Genomic DNA, 27,399 nt, shown 5'->3' with positions numbered 1-27,399 from the left:
GTACCAAAGAACTATCCTCTAGTGTTATGTATTTACCAAACATTAAGATTCTAATATGATAATTCCTAAGATCCTGTTATCTGACACATTTTAATCTTACTATTCTATAGTTTTTTATTATAGAATAATTTATAGTGTTATGGGTCCCATGGAATAATAAATAGGAGGGCAAACAAAAAATTCTTCATTTGGAGATGGGCAGATATTGGAGGTAGTATTTTAAAGAGATTAAGACAAATGAGAACAGAACAAAGCAGATCAAAACAGAACAATGTAAGCAACACAGAACTTCACAACAAGACAACTTAATTTTTAAAATTTTATTTAAAGAAAGACTAAACAAAACAGAAAATAGGTAGAAATAATACATACGTTCAGAGAAAAAAATAAACAGTAAGAAATCACTAGTCGATGTTTACATACTTTTTACAAAATAGTTTTTCAAGATACAAAAATGGAACATGTAAATGACAACTCTAACAGCGAGACTACAAACAGTTCTGTTCAACTTAGTAACACGATTGTCAATCCTATACTTAAACATTCATGCAGTTATCCATATCTTCATTTATGTTTAAATTTAAAAAACTAAAGAAGGTTAAAATCATTCTGAACAAAGAATAATAGTATTGCTGGATTTCACATCATGACACTCTATGATCAGCATTGGGTACTGTAGTGTCTTTTTTAAATTTTAATTTAAAGAGGTAGAAATAATACATAATTTCAAAGAAAAAAAATAAGCAGTAAGAAATCACTAGTTGATTACAGATTGTCTTCTTAAAAAGTTATTCAGGTTAATAAAGTAAGACAACTGGATATTAACGGTAGCTATTATAATGTCTCTTTCTTTGAAATGGTTTAGCATACCTTCACATACAATAATATCAAATATTACAAAATAGTATAAAACCATTCAAGAGAATGAAAGTATTACCAGGCGTTCAGAATAAAATAACAGAAAATGAACTATGGCTACCATATTATCTCATTTTCCTTAAAAATTTTGTTTATACAATCACATGTATTAAAATCTAATAAGACACAACATGATAGAACCAATGGAAAGAGAAGAACAAAAACATGATAGGATTTCAAAGCAAGATGATATTAAATCAGCAATGGCCACCATAATGTCTTATATTCTTCAAAATAGCTGTTCATAACATCACACATAATAAAATCAAACAAAACAATAAAACCATTCCAACTAATGAATGAAAACATTATAAGACTTTAAAGCAATGTAATGGGGAATCATGATTACCATAAACTCTTATATACTCTTACCATTTCTTACACTAGGGAGACTATGGTATTTGTACATGTGAGTTTGATTTATTTTGCTTATGAGTATGGTCTCAAGTTGTGTCCATTTATTTATAAATATCTCACTGTGATCATTATAGCTGTGTAGTACTCCATTATATAAAAATACCACAATTTTTTTATTCATACCTCAGTTGGTGGACACTTAGGTTGTTTCCAACATCTGGCTATTATAAATTGTGCTGCTATAAACATGGGTGCACATACATCACTGTGGTATAATGTTTTCAGTTCTTCTAGGAATATGGATAGAAGTGGAATAGCTGGATCAAATGGGACTTCCAATCCCACCTTTTTATAGAATCTCCAGACTGACCTCCACAGTCTATACTCCCAAAAACAGTGAAGAACAGTTCCTTTTTCCCCATAGCCTCTCCAGCATTTGTTGTTGGTAGTTTTCTTGATCCTCGCCGTTCTTTCTGGAGTGACATGGAATCTCATTAATTTGAATTTCTCTAATGAGTAATGATGATGAACATTTTTCATGTATTTATTTGCCATTTGTATTTCTTTATCTGAGAACTGTATATTCATCTCATATACCCATTCATTTTTGGATTGGGTCTTTGAATTTCAGGGGTCTAATTTTTTTTAAATTCTTTATATGTTCTAGACAGAAGTCCTTTGTCTGAGGGACAGCTCACTAAGATTTTTTTCCCCAGTTTGTGGGTTTTCTTTTCACTATCCTGGAGATTTCTTTCAACATTCAGAAACTTTTTAAAAAGACGTGATCCCAGCCATTGATTCTGGGAAGTATTTCCCATGCAGTTTGATTCCTGTTCATGAATTCTCTATCTACCCCTATGACTTCAAGAGTTTTACCTAATTTGTCTTCCAGCAGATATAATGTTACTGTTTCAGTATTTAGATCTTGGATCCATTTAGATTTTAGTTTAGTACATGCTGATACACATGGGTCTAGTTTTAGTTTTCAGCAAATGGAGAACCAGTTTTTCCAGCACCATTAATTAAAGAGATTGTCATTCTTCCAGTAAACATGTTTGGCCCCTTTATCAAAGATACGGTAGCTAAATGTGTTTGTACTTGTGGTTGTATCTTCTAATCTATTCCATTGATCTTCAGATCTGTTTTTATTCCAGTACCATGTTGATTTTGTTACAGTAGCTTTGTAGTATACCTTCAAGTCAGGGATTGTGATACATTCTGCCTTGCCTTTGCTGCTCAGAATTGCCTTTGCTATTCTAGGTCTCTTCTGGTTCCAGATCAATTTTAGGAGTGATTTCTCTAGAACTATGAAGTATGTTAGTGCTATTTTCATTGGGATTGCATTGAATCTGTGTAACAGTTTTGGGAGAATGGCCATTTTCACAATATTTATTCTTCTTATCCATAAAAAGGATGTCTTTCCATTTTCTGAGATCTTCTTCAATTTCTTTTTTCAGGCTATTATAATTTTACCTGAATAGATCTTTTACTTCTTTTGTGAGGTAAACTCTTTAAGTGTTTCATAGTTTTGGATAGTAATGTGAAGTGTGTGGCTTCTCTTATTTCTCTCTCAGTGATTTTGTTGTTACTGTATAGGAATGCTATTGATTTTTGAGTATTGATTTTGTATCCAGCTACATTGCTGAATTTATTTTATCTAGGAGTCTTTCAATGGAGTTTTGGGGGTCTTCTATGTAGAGTATCATGTTATCTGCCAATAATGATAACTTAAGCTCCTCTTTTCCTATATTTACTGCTTTTATTTCTCTTTCTTGTCTAATTGCTCTGGCTAGTATTTCCAATACTATGTTGAATACAAGCAGGGATAAGGGACATTCTTGTCTTGTACCTGACTTTAAGTTAAAGGCTTTCAGTTTTGGACCATTTTAATATGATGCTGGCTGTTGGTTGTCATAGATGGCCTTTATCATATTGAGGTAAAGACAATCTATGCCAATTTTTTGTAAGATTCTTATCATGAATGAGTGTTGTACTTTATCAAAAGCTTTTTCTGCATCTATAGAAATAATCATATGATTCTTATTTTTGGCTCTGTTGTTATGGTGGATTACATTTATTGATTTATGTATGTTGAACCATCCCTGCATGCCTGGGATGAATCCCACTTGGTCATGGTGTATAATCTTCTAGATGATTTGCTGCATCCTTTTTGCCAATATTTTATTGAGACTTTTTGCATCTATGTTCATTAGGGAGATTGGCCTATAGTTCTCTTTTTTTTTTTTTTTATCGATACCGGGGATCGAACTCACAACCGCCTGCTTGGAAGGCAGGTGCTTATGCCGCTGAGCTAAATCCCCAGCCCCTATGGTTCTCTTTTTTAGTTGGGTCTTTCTCAGGTTTTGTTACTAGAGTCATATTTGCTTCCAGAATGACTTTGGAAGAATTGCTTCCCTTTCAACTTCATTGAAGAGCTTGAGGAGTGTTGGCATTAAGTCTTTTATATATTTCTTGTAGAATTCCACAGTGGATCCATCTGGACCTGAGCTCTTCTTTGTTGTTAAGGACTTAATTACATTTTCAGTTTCATTAGTAGAAATGGAGTTATTCAGCTGTTTTACATCTTCTTGACCCAGCTTTGGTAGTTCATATGTTTCTAGGAATCTGTCCATTTCTTCTGTGTTATTGAACCTATGAGTAGAGGTCGTTGAAATAGTTGTAGATGTTCTTCTGTATTTCCACAGAGTCTGTAGTGATTTCACCTTTTTCATTTGTTATTGCAATAATTTGTTTTTTCTTTTCTTTTTTATAAAAGTTGGCTAGGGGCTTATCAATTTTATTTATTCTTTTGAAGAACCAACTCTTTGATTCATTGATTCTTTGGATTATTTTCTTAGTCTCTATTACATTAATTTCTGTTCTGATTTTTATAATTTCCTCCCTTTGTTGGCTTTGGGCTTGTCTTGCTCTTCTTTTTCTAGATGTTAGAGGTGTAGCATCAGGTTGTTTATTTGTGTTCAGTCTGTTTTTCTGATGTGGGAACTCAGTGCAATAGATTTTCCTCTGAGGACCACTTTCATTACATCCCACAGATTCCGTGAAGTTGTATTTGTATTTTTGTTTGCTTATAGATACTGTTTAATTTCTTTAATTTCCTCTGTGACCTAATGATTGCTCAAGAGTGTATTATTCAATTTCCATGTGTTTGTGAAGTTTTTCCAGTTTCTTTTATCATTAATTTCTAGTTTCATGGTGCTATGATCAAATAACATGCATGGAATAATTTCAGCTCTTTTGCATTTACTTAAATATGTTCTGTGGGCTACTATATTGTCTATTTTATAGAATGTCCCATGTACTGCTGAGAAAAACGTATATTCTGATGTTGTTAGATGGAACACTCTATATACATCTATAAAGTCCATTTGTTCACAGGTGTGATTCAGTTGTTATTTCTTTGCTGATTTTCTGTCTGGTTATCTGTTCCTTTGTGTCAATGGCATGTTACGCTCTCCTGTTATAATTGTGTTATTGTGTATTTGATTTTTCATTTCTGTTAATACTTGCTTTGTATAGCTGGGTGCTCTGGAATTTGGTGAATATATATTTAAGATTGTTATCTCTTCCCCTTGAAGGTTTCCCCATGAGTAGATACTCAGTATTTTTGCTATATCTTATTATGGACATTTTTAAAGATATAAAATGTTGAAAGCAATTAACAGGGAAAAACCAGAGACTTGCCACCTAGGTTCTATCATTAAGATATTACTGTATTTGTTTTATCATCTTCTTCTCCATTATCTTTTCATCTATCCATCAGTTAAACACATTTTGATGCATTTTAAAGTACATTGCACAATAAAGTACATGTAACTCTAAAATACTTCAACATTTATATCAAATAAAGTTCAATATTTGTTTGCCGCTTTATTGTTTTGAGCTAAAATTTTTAAGTGGTATTAAAAATATACTGAGTTTTGGAAAAGTATATTTGTCACCTGGATGAACCAAATGCATATCAATGTATAAAATATTACCTTCATATTTATACTCAAAACCTGTACATATACCCCAGAGGAAATCACTTTTGACTTTTTAGGCACTATAGATTAGTTTTGCGTATTCTGGAATGAATACATTGTTTTATGAGTAAAAATCTAAAGTGTTTCTAGTTTGATGTTACTCTGAATAAAAGTACTATAAATATTCATGTAAAAGTGCTTTTATGAATATGCATTTTCACTTCACTCATGTAAACACCTAGAAATGGAAATGTTGGGTCATGAAATCCATGGGTGTTTCATTTCATAAGCAATCATAACACATTTTACCAAAGTAAAGGTAACATTTTACACTATTATCAACAATGTATGAGAATTGTATCTGCCCTGCTTACCTGCCAATACTTGATGTTCTCAGTATTACTAATTTTAGCTATGATAATGATTACTTTCTTGAGGCTTTCATTTGAATTTCTTCTAATGACTAAAGATGTTGAGCATTTTTTCATGTATTCATTGTCAATTCATACATCTTTCTATTTATTAAGTTACTTTATTTTACTTTTTAATTGACAAGTAATTAGATAGATAGATAGATAGATAGATAGATAGATGATAGATATGTGCAGTGTGTTGTTTTAAAATATGAATATATTGTGCAGTGGCTAAATTGCAGTTTTTGAATATATAATACATTGATATTAACTATACTCTGCATATTAGTTAATAAAACCCTTAAATTTAGTCCTGTCTGACTTGAAAATTTGTATTCTTTGACCAGTACATTCTCAAACCCTATTTTCCATTCTCACCAAGCATGCAAAGATTCCTTTTTTTTTTTTTTTTTGATGATAGCCATTCTGTCCAGAGTAAAATGAAATCTGAGTTGTTTTTATTTGCATTACCCTAATAGTTAAAGACAATGAACATTCTTCATGTATGTATTGGCCATTTGTACTTCTTCTTTTGAGAGATGCCTATTTAGTTAATTAGTTCACATTTTGGGTCATTTTTTAAAGTGAGATTTTTTTTAATTATTTGTATATTTGAAGTACTAATCCTCTATCAAGAGTGTATCTAGGAAAAAAAATTTCCATTGTGTACTGTTTTCACTGGGTTAATGGTTTATTTTGCTGTGAAGAAGCTTTTTAAGTTGATATAATTCCATTGGTTTATTTTTTAAATACTATTTATTGTGCTATTGGAGTTTTCTATTTAGGAAGTTTTTGCTGTGCCTATAGCTTCAAGTATTTTCCCTATGTTATCTTCCAACAGTTTTGAAGTTTATGTCTTTGGCTCATTTTTATTTAATTTTAGTACGTGGTTAATGATATGGGTGTAGTTTCAATCTTCTGCTTATGTATAATAGTTTTCCCAGTACCATTTGTTAAAGAAGCTATTTTTTTCCCACTATGTTTTTGGCCGTTTTGCTGAAAGCCAGATGATTAAAGTTACATGAGGGTGTTTCTGTGTCTTCTGTTTTGTTTGGTCTACATGTCTATTTTTATACCAGTACCATGCTATCTTTCTTAATACAGCTTTATAGTATAATTTGAAATTCAATATTGTAATACAGGATTACTTCAGCTTTTTTGAGTCTTTTCTGGTTCCAAATGAATTTCTCTTTTATTTTTGTGAAGAAGGGTGTTGGTATTTTAATGGTTATTGTATTAAATCAATTGATTTAATAATATTGGCTCATGTGACATGATGATATTGGTTGTGGATTTGTCATATATGATTTTTATCACTTTGAGTTAGGGTCCTTCTAAACCTATTTTCATCGTTACTTTTATCATGAAGGAATGTTGGATTTTATCAAAGGATTTTTCTCCATCCATTCAGATGATCCTGTGATTTTTACCCTTGATGCTATTTGTGTGGTGAACTATAATTTATTGATTTACTTATATTGAAGCTGGTGAACTATAATTTATTGATTTACTTATATTGAAGCATCTTTTCATCCCTGAGATGAAGCCAACTTACCAATAGTGCATAATCTTTTTAATGAACTTTTGAATTCTGTTTGGATCCTATTGAAGTATTTTACATCTAGGTCATTCATGATATTGTCCTATAATGTGTGTGTGTGTGTGTGTGTGTGTGTGTGTGTGTGTGCACGCACCTGTGTTTCCTTAACCAATTTTGATCTGAGGGAAAAGATGGCTTCAAAAATGAGTTTATAAACATTCCTTCCTTTTCAATTTCATAAAAAAGTCTGAAGAATATTGGCATGTGTTCACATATCAAGTTCTGGTAAAATTCAGTGGTAAATCCATAAGGTGGGCTTTTGGTTGGTACAGCATTTATCACTGCACCATTTTCATTGCTTGTTTTTGGTCTGCTTAGGATTTTTATATTTTCCTGTTTAAATCTGGATAATTCATCTGTGTTGAGGAATTTATCCATTTCTTCAAAATTGTCCAATTTATTGGACTATCATCATTCAAAATAATGTCTAATAATCCTCTGTATTTTAGTGGTTTCTGCAGTAATTTTGTCTATTTCTAATTTTATAGATATGGGTATTTTCTGTCTTTTGGTAAGTGTGGCTAAGGATTTGTCCATCTCATTTATTTTTTCAAAGAGCCAACTGATTCATGGATCTTTTGTATTATTTTTCTTCTCAGTTTTGTTAATTTCAATTCTGATTTTTATTAATTCTTTCCTTGTATTAGTTTTGAGATTGCATTGTTTTTGTTTTTCTATGTCCTTGAGATGCTCATTAGGCTACTTATATGGTTTTCTCTGCTTTTTTAATGTAGGCACTCACAGGTATAAGCTTCTCTCTTAAAGCTGCTTTTATTGTTTCCCACAGATTTTGATGTGTTGTATTTCCATTATCATTTGAGTCTAGTAATTTTTTCTGACATTGGGATTGAAGCCTTTGCCCTGAGCTACATCTCCAACTCTTTTCTTTCATAAGACAGTGTCTCACTAAGTGCTAAGTTGCCCAGGCTGGGCTCAAATTTCCCATTCTCATGCCTCAGCCTCCAAGAATGCTGGGAGAATAGATGTTTACTACTATACACAACTGATTCTATGAAATTTTAAATTTTTCTTGTGATTTGTTCAGTAATCCATTGACTGTTTTTGTGGTTTCTTTTGCTGTTGCTTTCTAGTTTCATTTCATTATGATCTGCTAGGGTGAACTGGATTACTTCAATTCTTTTGTACATATTTAAGGGCCTAAACTATGGTTTATTTTGCAGAAAGCTATGTAAGCTGCCAAAAAGAATGTACATCCTGCTGCTGTATGAAATGCTCTTTAGATATCTGTTAAATCCATTTGTCTTATGATGTAGTTTAATTCTCACGTTTCTTTATTGATATATTGTCTATTTGTTAGAAGGGGTATTAAAGCCCTCAACCATGATTGTATTGGTATCTATCTATTGTGTCAAATAGTTTTTTTTTTTGTTTTATGAAATTGGATGCACTGATCTTCTGTGCATATATATTTAAAATTGTTATTCATGTTGGCTAATTGTTCCCTTTAACAATCTACAGTGACCATCTTTGTCTCCTGACAAGTTTTGCTTTGAAATTAACTTTTTTAAAAATCAGATTAGCTACTTCTGCTTGCTTTCAGGTTTCAACATCTTGAAATAGCATTTTTTGTACTTTCAGAGTGTGTGCGTCCTTGTGGATGAAGTGTATCTCTTGTAGGTTAGTTTTTTTTTTTCCAGACTGCCAGCCTATCTATTTATTGAAGATTGAAGAATGTTTACATTGACTGTTATTCACAGGTATGTACTGATTCCTGTCACATTGTTTTTTCAGTGCTTGATTCATTTCTGTTATCCTTTGGTGTAGCACCTATCCCAGTGAGATTTATTCTTTCCCTTGGACTCTTGGATGATTTTGTCCTATTTATCTTCATTTGGATTCCCTTAAGTATTTTTTGTAATGCTGCTTAGTGGCCACGAATGTCTTTAGTTTATCCTTATCATGGAAGTTATTTTTCCTTTGGTTTTGAAGAATAGTCTTGCATAATATAATCTGTTTTAGCAATTATTTTCTTTTAGCACTTAGAAAAATTCACTCCAAGTTATCCAGCCTTTAAGGTTTTGTGGAGAAATATGCTAATTAATTAAAAGATTTTCCCTTATAGGTGGTTTGATGCTTCTCTTTAAACAACTTCTAGTATTCTTTGTACTTGAGCTTCAAGCATTTTGACTCCAATGTGTCATGGGAATGGTTCTATTAGCTTTTGTATTGCTGAGAAACAAAATCTACTACCCAAAATTTAAAAGAGGAAAGATTTAATTTAATTTAATTCTTTTGGGATGCCTCTACTCTGTCTGTGGCTTTCTTTGGCAGACATTGCATGTTCCTGGCATCTCCAACTTTCTGAAGTTTTCATTGCACCTTCAGCTTCATACTCACACCTTTGTATAGTTCCTTCTCAGGGGCTCCTTGCCTGGTCTCCAAGGCCTTCCTTTGAAAACTGCATGAAAACGTTCAGAACACAACAACATTTGCATTTCACATGTCAGTGAAATCAGCGTCATGTAGATGATGTAGCTAAGATCATTCCTCAGCTCTAGCAGTAGCTGATACCCTTTGGACCATGGCTCCATCAGCCTTTGAGTGCCTGGATGGCTGAACATGATGAAATTAATCCCATTTCTCTAGTGACCCTTCTTGAACAAGGTGCTCCGGAACTCTCTTCACAAATGAAATGTTGGCACTTTGCATCCTTGAGAATGCAATGGATGGGGTCTTTCTGATTACTGAGGTGAACTCAATCCATCTTCATTCTTGTCCCAGTATGACGTTATTGGTTTCTTTTAATGATATGAATTTCTTCAGCAACCATATGACTTTAGGCCCCAACTTTATGTGGTCCCATTTTGTCCAAAATTAAAGTTTTCTAAGTTTCTTTGCTCCCCAATTCTTACTGTAAATCCGGCTAAAAGCATCCAACAGTACCTATGCCACAGCCTGAATGTGGTGCTGTTTTTAATGCCCTCCACTAGATCAGTTAGTCCATCACCCTTAATCTCAATCTCTCACAAAGTATCAGGACATGCACGAAATAGAGATAATTTTTTCACCTGTGTATAAAAAAATGACCTCCACTTCAATCGCCAATGGACCCCTTATTGCCAATGAATCCTATCCAGCCTGGCCTTTACAGTTTGTTTTCTCATTGTTGTGAGCTGGATCTAAGGGTCTGTGTGAGTCTGAAATAAGGAATTTAACCCATCCTTTTAAAATAAGTATGTAGATTTGCTGATTCTCATCATGGGGAAAGAATTTTTAGGACAGATCAGTAAAAAAAGGCATGAGAAAGATTTATTATAGGACACACTCAAGAATACAGTGTAGATATGTAAAGAAATGAAGCACATTACAAGCCAGGGTGCATCAGATGTCAAGGCTGTTTTTAAAATAGGTGATCTCAGATGCGTACACTCACTGTCTGTTAGCTAACCGTGTAGGCCATCTATATGAGTTTGAAGTGGAGATATGTGTTAGGACATGTTTCTAATGTAGCTATTTTTGTGATCTGAAGGAAAAGGCAATTTGTAGGTGAAAAGAATCCAGTGTCCAGGAATTTACAGGCCATTATTGTAAGGGGCCTTTAGGAATTTAACACTATTCTCTCTAAGAATTAAGGAGTCGCATACTAAGGTGACTTCTAGAAGCAGGAAACAAGCTTGTCTTGAAGCTATAGTTTTTCTTAAAAGTACAATTTAAAATATTTGATTTATTTGTCTCCTTTTTATCTAGTTTTATTTCTTCTCGTGTACCTCATTAACAGCATGCTGGTTTTCTGTGATCTAAACAGAATCACCTGCTTACAGCATTCCAAGGAATTTCTAGCCCACATCTCCAAATGCTTTTAAATTGCTCCTGAAAACCAATTTGAAAGGCTACTGAGCCACATGAGAAGGTATATTCACAGCAACAACCTCACTTCTCTGGTGCCAATTTTATGTATTATTCAGCTTTCCTGTTGCTAAGACACAATACTTAACACTTACAATTTTGAGGGGAGGCAGTTTTTAATTTGAGTCATAGTCTCAGGATTCAGTCCATGATTGGCGGGCTCCAAGGTACAAGCTTCATAGCAGAATGGTGTACCAGAGCAAAGCTGCATAGTTTATGGCAGCTAGGAAGCAGAGCAGGGAAACAGTGGCAGAAAGGAAAGGGACAAGGGACCAGATGTACACTCCAAAATCAAATTTCTATGACCCACCCATAAGTGTTCTTTACTAATCCCCAGGGCAGATCCCAAAGCCAATCAAATGGACAATTCATCAGGCCTGGTATAGGTTTTTTTCTGGTAATACACATTTAGGGATCTAAATTTCTCCTTTACTTGAGTATCCATCTAATTCCTTAGATTTGAGAATCTGTTTGCAATAATTTTAGTGAATAAATTTTTATACTATTAACCTTGATCCTGTTTTCCCATATGAGAATCCTTAAACTTGTTCTTTTGGAGTTTTCTGGGAGCTCTTGGACAATCACTTATTGTCTCATTATTCATTATTACTAATTAAATGTCCCATTACATCAATCTTCCCTTCAAGTCTTGATATCCTTCTGACTTACCTTGCCATTGTCAAAGACTTTCAATTGAGACTTGCATTTCCAGGTTTTCTGCTTCATTTCTTTCCATACCCTCTAACTCTTCATTGAAGTAGTCTTTTGTATCCTGTATTGTCTTTCTTAATTCATTTAGATGCTCATTTCTATCTTTTATGCTCATTGATCATCTTAGTAATTAATTTATTCAGCTGTACATTTGTCTCTGCTTTGCTCTCAAATCATTTTGACTATTAGTTTTTTAAAAATTCTTTCTTAGAATTTCATCCAATTCAGTGTCCGTAGGAATAGCTTTGGGCAAATTATAAATTTTTGACATCTTTTTTGCTTTGTTTTCTCATGACTTTTGCATTGACGACTATAGATCAGTTAGGACAGAAAATTCTATTACTATTACAGAGTTCTCCTTAGTAAGCAGCTTTATTGCTGTTATGGTTTACGTCTGTGGCTCCTAGGCCTCATGCATTTGCATTGTGCATTTGTGATTGGTTCATTGTCTAGCTTGAATTGATGATGTCAGTGCTACACCCACCTAGGCGTGGAGCCAGCATACAATGTAATGGCAGGAAGAAGGTGTGTGTGTCTCTCTCTTGCTTCTGTTTCTGCCTTGCTGTTTGCTGCCGCCATGAACTGCAGCCCTGCCTTGCCACTCTGCCTTGGAGCCAACTGAGTATGGACTGAAATCTCCAAGAACTGTAAGAAATAAACCTTTCCTTTCCCAACTTTGGGCATCAGATATTTTGTCTCAACAAGTAAAAAGTAACTAAGACGCTTGCTATAGTGTGCCTTTGGCTTGGGATGTGACTCAGTGTGAAAGTACCCAGTCCACCTGTTCAAAATAGTAGGTTCAGTCTCTAGCACTGTATTGAAAGAGAGAACAAAGATGATAATGTCATTATCCAAAGAATAACTCATATATTAACATATAATTTAAAAGTTGTTTTGAAATTTCTCAACTCTTTCGCTAACTCAGAAAGACATAGAATAGTAGGGAGGGATGGTGAACTAGGAAATGGGAGAAGAAAAACAAAAAAAAAACTTTAAAAAAGGAAAAGAGAGAGAAAAACAGATACCAAAGAGAATGGAAGAAAAATAGTTTTGATGATAATATTTTTGTACCCAGAAATGGAGGAAGAGTTAAGGGAGGTTTGAGAGGTAAGATGAGGAATTGCAAATAAGTAAGAAAAAGGAATAAAATGTAGATGAAAAGTAAGAGAAGTTACATGGGGATTGAAGCCAATCAATAAACTAATAGAAACATAAAGTTAAAAGATCCAAGAAACTACCATTGGTGAACAAGAATCTGAGGTATCAAGATAAGACAATATATAAGGGAAAAATAAATAGAAAATAGCAGGATATATTATAGTAACCCACTTTGATTTCCTATTAACTTGATTTGAAACCCTGTATTGCTCTCACCATCTTGTTTTGACTGATTTTCCTCTATTCTGTTTTGCTTGATAGTACCAAGTTTGAAAGTATAGGCAACAGCTGTGAAGATAATAAGATTCATTATGATGCCTATTCTGGTTGACTATTATCTTCTTTTGAAGACTTGAATTGTCTCCAATGTTTTGGCTTTATTGGTTTTGTCCTTTACTGTTTTGTTCAATTTTATTATAACTGATGATATAGGCAATTCTTTTTAAGATAGCAAGAGGCATGGTAACCATTGTTGATCACCTTGTATTATGTTTTTACATTATATATTATGTCCATCCTTTTGATTTGACTGACTCTGTTCTGTTATGTCACACTTGGTTTTACTCTCTTCAAAAAAAAGTAATAAGAACTGTGGGAGTAATAAAACCCAAAATGTGTAATTGTCATTGTACAAAAGAGAGGAAAAGAAAGTGATTTAAACGATATAACTGCATGTATATTAAAGTGTATAAGATAGATAACGATATTACTGAGTTTTGTTGGATCATTGAACAGAACTTTTTGCAGTCTCACTGTTTGAATGTCCACTTTATATGCTTTAATTTTGTAACTTGAACAAATATTTCTAAGATGACAATATGTAATCTATTAACTAGTGATTTCCTACTGTTTATTTTTTTTGAAATTCTGTATAACTTGTACCCTTTTTCTGCTTTTTTTCTTTTTCTCCTTAAATAAGATAAAAAAAGATAAGACAATATAAAAGTAAAAGTAATAGTTATCACTTATATAGCATTGCATATATACATTAAACTCCACACATACACTTTAAAAAGAAAGAAAAAAGTATGTTTTAATGATAGCTGTATATACAAGAAGAGAAAAAGGAGGGAGGGGACATTTGAAAGGGTGTGAGAGGAGGAAAGAAGGAAGTCAGGGAGGAATATTAATGGAAAATGAGAGAAGATACAGGGAAATTTAATCTGATTAATAAAATAACAGAAACACTAATTTAATAAATGCTATGAAACAACCCTTGGTGATAGTATGATATGATAACCAATAACTAACACTTGTAAACATATGCAAACGCATATGCCCTAACTACCACCAGAACATTACAAAAAAAAACTATAGAAACAAGAACGATAACAAAATCAGGTTGGAAATTGCTCCTTGTTGTGATACTTACACTGGAGTTAAAGTCCTGGGTGCTGCCTGATTGAAAATGGGGGAAAGGCATGTATGGAAATCTTTTTATTTTTTAGTCCAGAGTCCCCACCTCTTCCATTTAAGCAGAAGAAGCCATTTAGAGTATGCAAGAGGCTAAGTACCCTCACCTGCCATGGTTTAGGGTACTCAGGCCCACTAGTGGCAGGACTAGCTTTCACACTCTGGTTTATTCTCTTCCATACATAGGAGTGAGGGTGCCAGAAAATCTGGCCTGTCCACTGAATCTGACCAAATGGGCCAAATTTGGCATGGGCCCAATCTCCTTAAATTTTCAGACTATTTTTGGAGGTGTGGCTGGCCAGTGTCTTCACTCAAGTGCCTCTGAGCAAATCAGAGGGGCAATGGATGTACAATGACTGTGTTTGTATTATGGAATGTGTGTGCCCAACCTTCGATTGATCCCTGCTGGGGTCCCCCAGTCTCAGAACCCCCCTGCCACCACATAATCCCACAGGTTGAACTTTGTTTCCGGCTGCTACCTTAAAACACCAGTGTTTCACACTCTTCAGACACACTGTACATGTTCTCCCATCCCTGTGTTTAGTGTCTGCCAAGACAGGATATGGGGTCTTTCTCCCAATCTCATGATTTAAGTTTTTTCATGTCACAGTCACCTTTTTCCAGTACCTACTGTTACTGTTAAACTGGAGTCTGGGGGCTGGGGATTTAGCTCAGCGGCATAAGCACCTGCCTTGCAAGCAGGTGGCGGATTTAGCTCAGCGGCATAAGCACCTGCCTTGCAAGCAGGTGGTCGTGAGTTCGATCCCCGGTACCGATAAAAAAGAAGAAAGACAAAATAAATAAATAAATAAATAAATAAATAAACTGGAGTCTACTTCTTCCTTGTAGCACAACGATAGTTAAATCTTCCACATTTTCATTACCAATGCATCATCCACTGTATAACTTAGTTTTGGTTTTTTGTTGTTGATTTTTGTTTTGTTTTGTTTTTGGTACTGGGGATTGAACTCATTATACCACTGAGCTAAATCCCTGGCCTATAACTTCAGTTTTAAAAATTTCTTGAGACTTGTTTTGTAGCCTGTCATGTGAACTGTCTTGGACAATATCCCATGTACTGATGAGAAAAATGTGTAATCTGCAATTGTTGGATGAAATGTCTTATAGAGATGTCTTCTAGGGCCATTTGACCTAAGATCCAATTTAACTCTGACATTTGCTTGTTGATTTTTCTGCCTGGATGATCTGTCTGTTGTTAATGATGGAATGCTAAAGTCCCCAAATATTCTTCCTTTTGCTGAATTGACCTCTTCTCTTCATATAATAGCATTTGTTTTACCTATTCTGACTTAAGGTCTATTTTTTCTAATATGGCTACTCTCCCTTTTTTATCTAGGGATATCTTAATCTTTTCTTCTTATCTAAAGGATAACTTTTCTGGGTACAGTATTCCGCTGAGAGTTATTTTCCTTTGTACTAACAAAACCTCAAGCCACTATCTCCTGGTCTGTAAATTCTCTACTGAGAAATCTGTGGTTGTGTAAGTTGGGGTACCTTTCTTTTCACCCTTTGTCTGGCAGCTTTGAGGATTATCTTTTCATTTTTAACCATTAAGAACTTGTATAATTTGTCTTGTGGTAGACTTCTTTGAGTTTTATATGACTGGTGATCTTTGACCTCCCTTTACATGGCTGTTTTTATCCTTTGTATTCAGAAATTTTTCTTCTGTTGTTTCTTTGAGTAAGCTTTTTATTCACTTGGAGTTCTGAAGTTCAACCTCAGTACCTTGAGTATTTGCTCTTTAACGCTGACCCAAAATTCCAGTAAACTTTCTTCATTCCTCTTTGTTCTTTTTAACCCTCCAACAGTATATTTTCAAAAACTTGTCAAATGTGATAGTTCTTTAGCTTCATCTATTTTGCTATTGATGCCATCTATGATATTTTTAATTTCACCAAACAGTATACTGTCCAGTTTTATTTATTTTTCCATTTTAAATTACCTCAACCTCTCTATTAAGCTTCTCTGATAGAACACTGAATCATTTATCTTTATTTTCTTGATGCTTGTTGAGTCTCCTTAAAGTACTTGTTTTGAGTTTCCTTCAAGAGTTTTCAGCTACTGGTCTATCACCTTATTTTGATTACTAATTTGGGTCACGATTCCCTGAAAGTTGTTGATCCTTTTTGATTTATGACATGATCTGCAAACTGAAAATTAAGTATTTATTTGAATCTTTGTAATTGCCTTTGTTTGTTCCTGTCCTAGAACTTTCAAGCAATCTGCTATTTCCTATAAACTTGTGAGCACTTCTGCTATTTCACCTGTAGCTTATATCCTAAGTATGGGTTTGCTGTGAGACCACTATTGATGTGTTGTTACTGGCTTAACAGTATGAAGTGCTGCTCTTTCCCCATCTTGTAAGATAGCAAGTGAAAAAACTGAGAAGCCAGATTTTAAAGAAAAGAAACCCAAAGCCAAGAAGGCCAATGCCACTGGTAGTGGTAAAAAGGGTATTGTGAAGGCTAAAAATTGCAAGAAGGGCAGCCCCATTGCAGCCAAAACCCTGTCTTGGTTAGAGGAATTGTTAGATACTACTGATCTGCTATGTATTCCAGGAAGGCTTTATACAAGAGAAAGTACACAGTTGCTAAAATCCAAGGTTGAGAAGAAAAAGGAAAAGGTTCTTGTTACTGTCACAAAACCAGGTTTTGGTAACAAGAATGATGGTACCCATGTGGTTAAGCTTTGAAAAATGCCTAGATACTATCCTACTGAAGATGTGCCTCAAAGGCTGTTGAGCCACGGCAAAATACCCTTCAGTCAGCACAGGAGGAAATTGCAACCTACCGTCACACCCAGGACTGTCTTGATAATCCTCACTGGGCACCACAGAGGCAAGAGTGGTTTTCTTGAAGCAGGTGGCCAGTGGCTTGCTACTTGTGACTGGGCCTCTAAGCCTTAATCGCATTCCTCTGCATAGGATGCACCAGAAATTTGTTACTGCCACCTCCACAAAAATTGATATCAGCAATGTGAAAATCCCCCAAACACTTCACTGATGCTTACTTCAAGACAAAGCTGGGGAAGCCCAGGAGGGTGAGATCTTTGACACTGACAAAGAAAGATACCAGATTTCAGAACAGCACAAGGTTAATTAGAAAGCAGTGGACTCAACAGATTCACCAAAAATCAAAGCTGTTTCTCAGTTCCTGGGGCTGCTTGAGATCTGCTCTGACAAATGGAGTTTACTCTCACAAATTGATGTTCTACATTTCTTACCAAGAACCTAATTAAATAACTGATTTTAAAAAACAGTATGAAGTGCCCCGTGCCCTGGTTTATACAAAATCTTCAGGTGTTTTGTTCTCCATCATGAACTTCAAAAGTATTTAAACACAGCAGTCCAAACCTAGTAGCCTCCACCTGTGGCCAGAGTAGATCTAGGTGCCTCATTTACACTCACTGGACTGTGTTCAGGCACCATTTTGCCTGCTCTAGGCCCTACTGTGGAATGAATGATTATAGGCTTCTCTGCCCACAACTTGTCATCTGCCTCCCTTTCTTCCCTCAATCAGACAATTGCTTTCTGAGGTTGGAGAAAAAATATGGTTGGCAGTTCTATGGCCATCAACACCATAATACTGGATTATACGTGGAGCCCACAACCTGCTGAGCCCACCACAGTCTAGCACTGGAGCAGGATCAAGGCTTACCTTGCTGTGAGATTTCTGCTGCTGCAGTGCTGAAGTCTGAAAGACTTCAAAACATATGTATTACACAAGTGAGAGTTAGGGGTAAGAGCTTACAGAATGACTGCTCATTGTGACTCACTGAAGGACAGAAAAGGCTACATGCACATCATGAAGAAGTTTACCCAGAGAGTCCAGGCAGGCAGTTAAAAGGAAGCAGTTGCAGATAGGTAGCCACAGGAAGGCTTTGAGGGGGTTCTAGTTTATTGCGTCAAGAAAGCTGTGAAAAAGTTATCATCAGGCTGAGGCTGTAGACTTGCTTGTGGTTGAACGTTCTGGCTTAGAGGCCAAAGTTGAACCTAGATGTTTTTGTCAATTTTTTTTTCAAAGAGCAGTCCTTTTGCATGGATCAGTCAAATGCATTCCATGCAATCATTGAGCTCTTCTTACCTGAAATATCTTTATCAAGTAATATGGGAGGCATAGCTTTACTGAAACTTCCTAGCTTTTCTTAACACTAATTTCTTGTTTTGTTTGTTTTCCCTTACTGTACTTCCAAGTCTCTTGTCTCATATGAGAGCATAAGAAAGACAATATGATGACACCGTTTTGTGGATAAGTCCAAAGGTGGTAGTATTCTAATCAAAAGAACACTTTGCTAGTTTATAGTAAACTTGACTATTTTCTGATGTTGGTCTTAGAAAACAGTATCATTTAATATACAATGAATTTATGTCGAGTGAATATGAGATCCCTTGAGCAAATACCAGAGCTTTATCATTATTTTTCTTATTTATATAGTAAGATAGTAATAGTATCTGTACTACTTACCTCACAGGATTATTAGTAAATATGATGCTGTATATGAAAACACATGTAATTTATTCTTTACTGTTTTGTTCAATTGTATTATAACTAATGATATAGGCAATTCTATTAGAGATAGCGGGAGGCATTATGGTAACCATTGTTGATCACCTTGTATTATGTTTTTACATTATCTATAATGTCCACCCTTTTGACTTGACCGATTCTGTTCTGTCACATTTGGTTTTACTCTCTTCCAAAAAAGTAATAAGAACCGTGGGAGCAATGAAACCCAAAATGTGTAATAGTCATGGTACAAAAGAGAGGAAAAGAAAGTGCTCCAAACTATATAGCTGCATGTATATTTAAGTGTATAAGATAGAAAATGATATCACAGAGTTTTATTGGATCAATGAACAGAACTGTTTGCAGTATCATTGATGGAATGTCCACTTTACAAGCTTTAATTTTGTGACTTGAACAATTATTTCTAAGATGACAATATGTAATCCATTAACTAGTGATTTCCTACTGTTCATTTTTTTCTGTAAATCTATATAACTTGTACCCTTTCCCTGCTTTTTTTTTTCTTTTCTCCTTAAATAAAATTTAAAAAAAAAAAAAGAAAACACATGTAAACTGTAAATTGAAATCGGAATCAAGTGATTATAATTGTGACCTGTAAAAAATGGCCTTATGAATAATCATTGCAAGAATTTCTTTTTTTCTGCTGTCTGGCGTAAACAATAAGTTAAATTTTAGAGAGATCTGATTTCAGAACCTCTCTACTACATATGAACTATGAAAAATTTAATCTCCCTTTTAATTTCCTTATATATAAAGGAAGGTTAATATCACATTTTTCTGGGATGATGAAAAGAGTAAATAAAATGATATTTTTTCAAATTCCTAAAGAATATTGGAGGTTTATAAAAATGAAACTAAGTGTCATGATCCCAATGGATACTATAGTGAATGTTTCAATTTTTAAAAATTAGAGTAAAATAGCCATTGCTTTCAGTCTCCCTCAAAATATTCCCCCTCACTTCTGAAGTGGTTCTGGAAGTCCTCTTTCCTGAGTGTCTTTATTTTAAAGGGAAAAAAAACTAAAAATGCAATAGAGTTTCAAAACAGGCTAATAAGAGAGTAACAATAATTAATACATTATGCATTGTTCTCTTCATAGTAGTTACTCAGAGTACAAGATATAGGCATGAAATACTGACCAAACAATATTAGCACAAACCTTTCTTTTCAATAAACTAAGTGAAACTACCCAAAAAACGATCTTAACTTTTGTTATGTTTTCCCTTTCTCTTCTTTCCTTTCCCCTTTCCTCCATCAGTTTTTCTTTTCTTTTGTACAGTTTCTTCCCAGTTCACAATATCTATTATACAGTTTGGATCTCATTTACTTGTTCAGCTTCTCACACTAGTGAGACAACACAATGTTCACACATGTGGGTCTCATTTATTTCACTTATGAGTATGATCTCGAGTTAAATTCATGTACTTATAAAAGCCTAAAGTTTATCCTTCTTTATGGCTGAGCAGTATTCCATTATATTAAAAAACATATTTTTTATCCATTCATCAGTTGATGGGCATTTGGGTTGTTTCCAAAATCTAGCTTTACAAATTGTGCTGCTATAAACATGAGTGCATATATATCTGTGTAGTATGATGTTTTTAATTCTTCTGGGAATATACCCAGAAGGGGAATAGCTAGGTGAAATAGAATTTCTAATCCTAGCTTTTTGAGAAATCTCCATGCTGATTTCCACATTGCTTGCACCAGTCTACACTCACACCAACAGTGGAGAAATGTTTCTTTTCCCCCACAACTCCTCCAACATTTGTTATCAGTCGATTTCTTGATGATACCCATTCTTTCTGGAGTGAGATGGAATCACAGTGTTGTTTTAACTTGCATCTCTCTAATAACGTGTGATGTTGAATATTCATATATTTACTTGCCATTTGTATTTCTTCATCTGAAAAGTGTATATTCATCTCAGATGCCCGTTTTTGGACTGGGTGAATTTGGGAGGCTTGATTTTTTTTTTCAGTTCTTTGTATGTTCTAGAGATTGGTCCTCTGTCTGGTAGACAATTGGGTAAGATTTTTTGCCACTCTGTGGTTGTTCTTTCACTCTGTTGGTGATTTTTTTCATTGTGTAAAACCTTTTAGTAAGGTGAAATCTCATTTGTTGAGTCTTCGTAGTGTTTTCCATGAGGTCTTGGTTCTGTTCATAAAATCTGCTGACACTTTATGTTTTTGAGATTTCTACCTATTTTCACTTCCAGTAGGTTTAGTGTTCTATTTTAATATTTAGATCTTTGGTCCATTTTGACTTTAGTTTAGTGCATGGTAATAGACGTGGGTCTAGTTTTAGTCTTCAGCATGTGGAAAGCCAGTTTTTCCAGCACCACTTATTAAAGAGGCTGTCTTTCTTCCAGTGAAAGTGCGTGACTCCTTTGTCAAAGGTAAGGTGGCTGAGTGTGTTTGGGGGTGTGTATGCGTCTTCTATTCTGTTCTACTGATGCTCAGGTCTTTTTTTGCCAATACTGTACTGATTTTACCACACTATCTTTGTGGTGTAATTTCAGGTCAGGGATTGTGATGCCCCCTGACTTACATTTGTTGCCCAGAATTTCTTTTGCTATTGTAGATCTCTTCTGGTTCCAAATAAATTTTAGAAATATTTTTTCTAGTTCTGTGAGGTATGCTAATGATATTTTGATTGGGATTGCATTAAATCTGTACAGCAGTTTTGAGAGAATGGCCATTTTCACTCTTTGTTCTTCCTATCCATGAGGAGAGGATATCCTTCCAATTTTTGATATCCTCTTTGATCTCTTTTTTCAGAGAACTGTAGTTTTCAATGTATAGATCTTTTAGTTCATTTGTTAGATTGATTCACAAGAATTTCTTTTTTTGGTTGCTATTGTAAAGGGTATGGTTTCACTAATTTCTGTGTCTGAGAATTTCTTGCTTGTCTATAAGAAGCTATTGATTTTTGACTGTTGACTTTGTACCTAGCTATGCTACTGAATTTGCTTATTAACTCTGGGAGTCTTTTGGTGGAGTTTTTGGAGTCTTCTATGTAGAGTGTGAGAGCATCTGTAAATAATGATAGTTTAAATTCTGCCTTTCCTTTCTTTATTCATTTTATTTCTCTTTCTTGTCTAATTGATCTGGCTGATGTTTCCAGAACTATATTAAATAGGAGTGGTGATAATGGACATCCTTGTCTTGTTGCTGCTTTTAGAGTAAAAGCTTTCAGTTTTTGACTACTTAGTATAATGTTGGCTGTGTCAAATGCTTTTTCCACATCTGTTGAGATGATCATATGGTTTTTGTCTTTGGTTCTGTTGATATAGTGTATTAGGTTAAATATATTCCTAGATTTTTTTCTATTATAAATGGAATTATTTTCATAGTTTCTGTCCTAGAAAATCTATTACTGGTATATGGAAAAAGCTACTGATTTTTGTATGTAAATTAGGTGCCACAGATATAATGTACTACATTTATTGGTTTGCATATGTTGAACCACCCCTACATCCCTGGGATGAATCCTATGTGGTTGTCATGTATAATCTTCATGACTTGTTACATTCTGTTTCCCAGTATCTTATTGAGAATTTTTGCATCTATATTCATTAGGAAGATTGACTGTAGTTTTCTTTTTTTGGTTGGGTTCTTCTCTCATTTTGGAATTAGGGTAATACTTGCTTCCAGGAACGACTTTGGAAGTACTGCTTCTTTTTCCATTTTTTAAAGACTTTCAGCATTACTGGCATTCATTCTTCTCTAAATTTCTTATAGAATTCAATAGTGAACCCCTCAAAGCCTAAGCTTTCCTTCATTGGTGAGTTTTTAATTACATTTTCAATTTCATTGGCTGATAATGCGTTATTTAGAATTTTTATATTTTCTTAATTTAGTTTTGGTAATTCAGTTGGGTGTAGGAATCTGTCTATTTCTTCTGTGTTTTCCATCTTATTACAACAAAAGTTCTTTTGGTAGGTATAGGTGATCTTCCAGATGTCTGTACAATCCATTGTGATTTCCCCTTTTTCATTCATAATTGCTTGAATTGGGGGGGGGCTCTCTTTTTAATGAGGTTGGCTGATGGTTTATAAATTTTATTTATTCTTTCAAAGAACCAACTTTTCAATTGATTGATTCTTTGTATTATTTTCTTACTCTCAATTACATTAATTTCTGCATTTTTTATAATTTTCTCCTTCATATGAGCTTCGGGTTTGATTTATTCTTCTTTTCTGGAAGTTTGAGGTTCAACATTAGGTTGTTTATTTGAGCTTGTTCTAGTCTCCTGATGTGAGAGTTCATTACTATAAATTTCCCTTACAAGACTGTTTCATTGCATCCCATAAATTTTAGTTAAGTTGTATCAGCCTTATTGTTTTAATTGTACATACTGCTTAACTTAATGTTTAAATTCCTTTGTGTACCCATTGGTCATCCAGAAGGGTGCTGTTTAATTTCCATGTGTTTATGTAGTTTTTGTGATTTCTTTTGTCCTTGATTTCCAGTTTAATTGTGCTATGGGCAGATAGTCTGCATGCAATGATTTCAGTTCCTCTACATTTACTAAAGCATATGTTTTGGGCTAAAGCCTCAACACCAGGGATAAAGCTATGTACAATAAGAAATCTACAAGTATCAACATACAAAACAAAATTAAATAAAAATAGAAAATGACAAGACAAGGTAGCAAAATTCAACCCCAAATGCCCAGCCCACTCAGGACAAGTCCAGAGTAGAGATACAAGAAATTGGAAGCCAACCACTGGAACTCTCTGAAACAATAGCAGCAAAAACGAAAAACAAATGTAAGAGACCATAAAAAAATAATCTCTAAGATGCAAAAAGAAATAATAATCAAAATGAAAGACATTAAAGCAGACAGACTTTTTAAAAAATAGAGGTGCTCAGGAAAATGATGGAAACCATGAATTCCCAACACAGAAACAAATAGAATCAGTAAAACAGACCCAAACAGAAATCCAGGAGATTAAAAACTCCTCCATTTAAAGTATACACAACGGAATGAATGAAGACAAGAATAGACTATCAGATCTAGGAGATTGGATCATGACCAGAAACCTGGAAAAGAAAGATATCTTAAAAATAGCAAGAGACCATGAAAAATCTATCCATTCATCCACTTGAATGGTTTCACACTGGTTTGATATGTTTGATGCTCTAGTACATGAAGTTATACTCAAATATTTCAAGGAAAGAGACACAATGGTAACTACTATTAAGTCGGGTTATCTTGTGGTGAAACACTATGTTGCTTAAATTGTTTTGTTCTGACCTGTATTGTTATGTTGTTATGTCCTCCTTTATCTCAATCTCCCCCATCTTAAAAATTTTTTTATTATTTTTTTAATTAAGGGAAAAATAAATTTAAAAATTAGCAGGATATATTATAGTAACTTTTTTGATTTCCTGTTAACTTGATTTGAAGCCCTGTATTGCTCTCACCATCTTGTTTTGTCTGATTTTACTCTATTCTGTTTTGTTTGATAGTATCAAATTTGAGGGTAGAGGCAACTACTTTGAAGGCAGTAAGATTCACTATGATGCCCATTCTGGTTTGACTATTATTTTCTTCTGAAGTTCAGTAATGTCTCCAATGTTTAGGTTTTATTGGTTTTGTTCTGTATGTTTGTTCAATTTATTTTGTTCTGTACTGTTTGTTCAATTTATTATATAGGCAATTCTTTTCAAGGTAGCAAGAGGCATTATGGTAATCATTGTTGATTATCTTGTATTCTGTTTTTACATCATGTACTATGTGCATCCTTTGTATAAGAACTGTGGAAGTAATAAAACCCAAAATGTGTAATTGTTATTGTAAAAAAAGAGAAGAAAAGAAAGTGCTCTAAAGGATACAACTGCAAATGTGTTTAGGAGTATAAAATAGATGACCGTATTACTAAGTTTTTGTTGGGTCACTGAACACAACTGTTTGCAGTCTCACTGGTTGAATGTCCACTTTGTATGCTTTAATTTTGTAACTTGAACAACTATTTCTAAGATGACAATATGTAATCTATTAACTAGTGATTTCTTACTGTTTATTTTTTTGAAATTCTGTATTACTTGTACCCTTTTACTGTTTTTTTTTCTCTTTAAATAAAATTTTAAAAAAGTCTTTCAAAGAATTGAAGACAAACAAAAAAGAAAAATCAATCCAACAGCTACAAGATGGAGCAAAGAACAACATAAAACTGATTGGAGTCAGTGAGAAAGCTAGAGACAGTGCAGAGCCATTAAAGGCCTCTTCACAGAAATAATGGCAGAATTTGACATAAAAATAGATGGAGCATATAGAACTTCAAATAACCATGACCAAAATAAATCTATACCAAAGCATATAATAATCAAGATTCCAGAAATTCAACAGAAGAACAAAATGTTAAAAGCAGCTAGAGAAAAGAAAACAATCACTATAAAGGAAAACCCATCACAATCACAGCAGATTTCTCACAAACCATCCAATCAAGGAGAACTAGTGTGAGGTATTTCAAGCCCAGAAAGAAAAACAGCATTCAACCCATATGATGTATCCCGTAAAACTGTCTTTCAAAATCAATAGAGAAATAAGATGCTTCCATGACAAAGAACAGTTGAAGAAATTTGTGAGCATCAAACCAACTCTACAGAATGCTGTGAAGGATATATTAGAAAGAGATAAGGGTGATCAAAAATACAAGAGCACCAATAAAATAAGACACCAAAGCGCAAACAATTAAACAGAGGAAAAGACAGGGATCCAACAACAGAAAAAGTAACATGAAAAAGACAAACCAATACATATAGGTTATAACTGTCAATGTAAATGGCCTCAACTCACAGTCAAAAGAAAGAGACTGGCAAAATGGATCAAGAAACAAGATTCAGCAATATACTGCATTCAAGAAACACATTTAACCCAAAAAGAAATTTATAGATTAAAAATCAAGAGATGGAAAACAATTCTCCATGCCACAGGAACCCAGAAAAAAGCAGGGGTAGCTATTCTATTTGCATACAACGGAAACTTTAAGCCAAAACTGATCAAAAGAGACAAAGAAGAGACTAGAATACTTGTTAAGGGAAAACTCCAAAAAGAAGAGATAGCAATCATAAATATATATGCATCAAACACTGGAGCACCCAACTGTATAAAACAAATACTAAAAACCATGAAGAACCAAGTAAGCACTAATGCAGTGGTAGTGGAGAACCTTAGTACCTGTATTAGTTACTTTTCTCTCTTGTTGTTGAGACAAAATACCTGATATCCAAAGTTAGGGAGGAGAAGGTTTTTTTCTTACAGATTAGAGATTTCTTTCTATACTCAGTTGGCTCCAAGGAAAAATGACATGGCTGAGAGGGCAGTGGTTTGTGGCAACCCCTACAGCAAGTGCAAACCAGGCAAGAGAGAGAAAACATGCTTTTTTCCACCTTTACACTGTATGCCAGCTCCACCCCTGGGCGGGTGCAACATTCACATGGTCAATCCCAGTGCTAGACAACAAACCAATCACAAATGATAGAGTTGGCCACATCCATGATTGCATGAGGCTGGGGTTGGGGGGAGCATCTGAACATAAACTGTAACAGTAGCCACTCTCACAAATAGATCAATAGAAAAAAATGAACAAATAAATATCAGAATTAAACCAAATGTTTACATTTGGTAAACAAATCTTTGAACAAAAGGACTTCATAGATGTTTACAGAGTGTTCCACCCCAAAACAGAATACACCTTCTCAGTTGCACATGGGACATTCTCTTTAGTATCTTTAGTTTTACCATTGTGGCTGCCTTGATATCCTGAATCAATTCAAAATGTTTACCCTTCGTGGTCATTTTGACTTTGGAGAAGAACCAGAAATCACAGGGTGCCAGATCTAGTGAATAAGGTGGATAAATACATACCATAATGTTTCTACAGACCTGCCTTTCCATAGGATGGCACTCAGGAGCATGTCGCTATATTTTTATTGCACCTTGTAAAGACACTCACAGAAATGGACTTCCAAACTACAAGAGTAGTGGGATGTGTTTCAAGCAAGGGAGAGTACGTTTAGGGGAATTGATGGCAATATGTCTTTTACTCTAAAACATTTTATTTAAACACATCATATTGTTTGATACCCCTTGTATGTTTTTTCATCCTGTTCTCCTTGAGTGCATAGTTTTGTAAAACCTGAGAGAAAACAAGCTTGTGTTTTCATTTGATTGTTACAGTAGACCTGTGAGTTTCACTAAGAAAATGTTAATGTGTTTATTTTATATCTGAGAAAACTTAAGAATAGTGGTTCAATTTGTACTAGAAGCAATGAACACTGTCTAATATCCAAAAAGAACACCATTGGATGTTTGTTTCGCTTTGAAATGAATGTCTGTAGCAGTGCCTATTAAAGCTGGCATACCTAACAGGCCCAGAAATTCTATGAAGTTTATATCAAAAATACATTTGTTCCCCAAAA

General features: G+C 34.3%; 1 protein-coding gene and 1 pseudogene across 4 annotated transcripts in view; both read left to right on the top strand.

The window, feature by feature from the left end:
• Tmlhe (trimethyllysine hydroxylase, epsilon) overlaps positions 1-27,399 on the top strand; it is a 122,461-nt gene that overhangs the window by 92,040 nt on the left and 3,022 nt on the right. The gene's annotated exons all lie outside the window — the stretch shown is intronic.
• On the top strand, positions 3-27,399 carry LOC134475520 (large ribosomal subunit protein eL6-like; annotated as a pseudogene).

Source organism: Cavia porcellus, unplaced genomic scaffold (assembly GCF_034190915.1).
Source record: "Cavia porcellus strain 051 isolate PalLab524CR breed Dunkin Hartley unplaced genomic scaffold, mCavPor4.1 scaffold_3, whole genome shotgun sequence".
Lineage (NCBI taxonomy): Eukaryota > Metazoa > Chordata > Mammalia > Rodentia > Caviidae > Cavia > Cavia porcellus.
The sequence above is the reverse complement of the archived record's forward strand: the minus strand, read 5'-3'. Positions and strand labels throughout refer to the sequence as shown.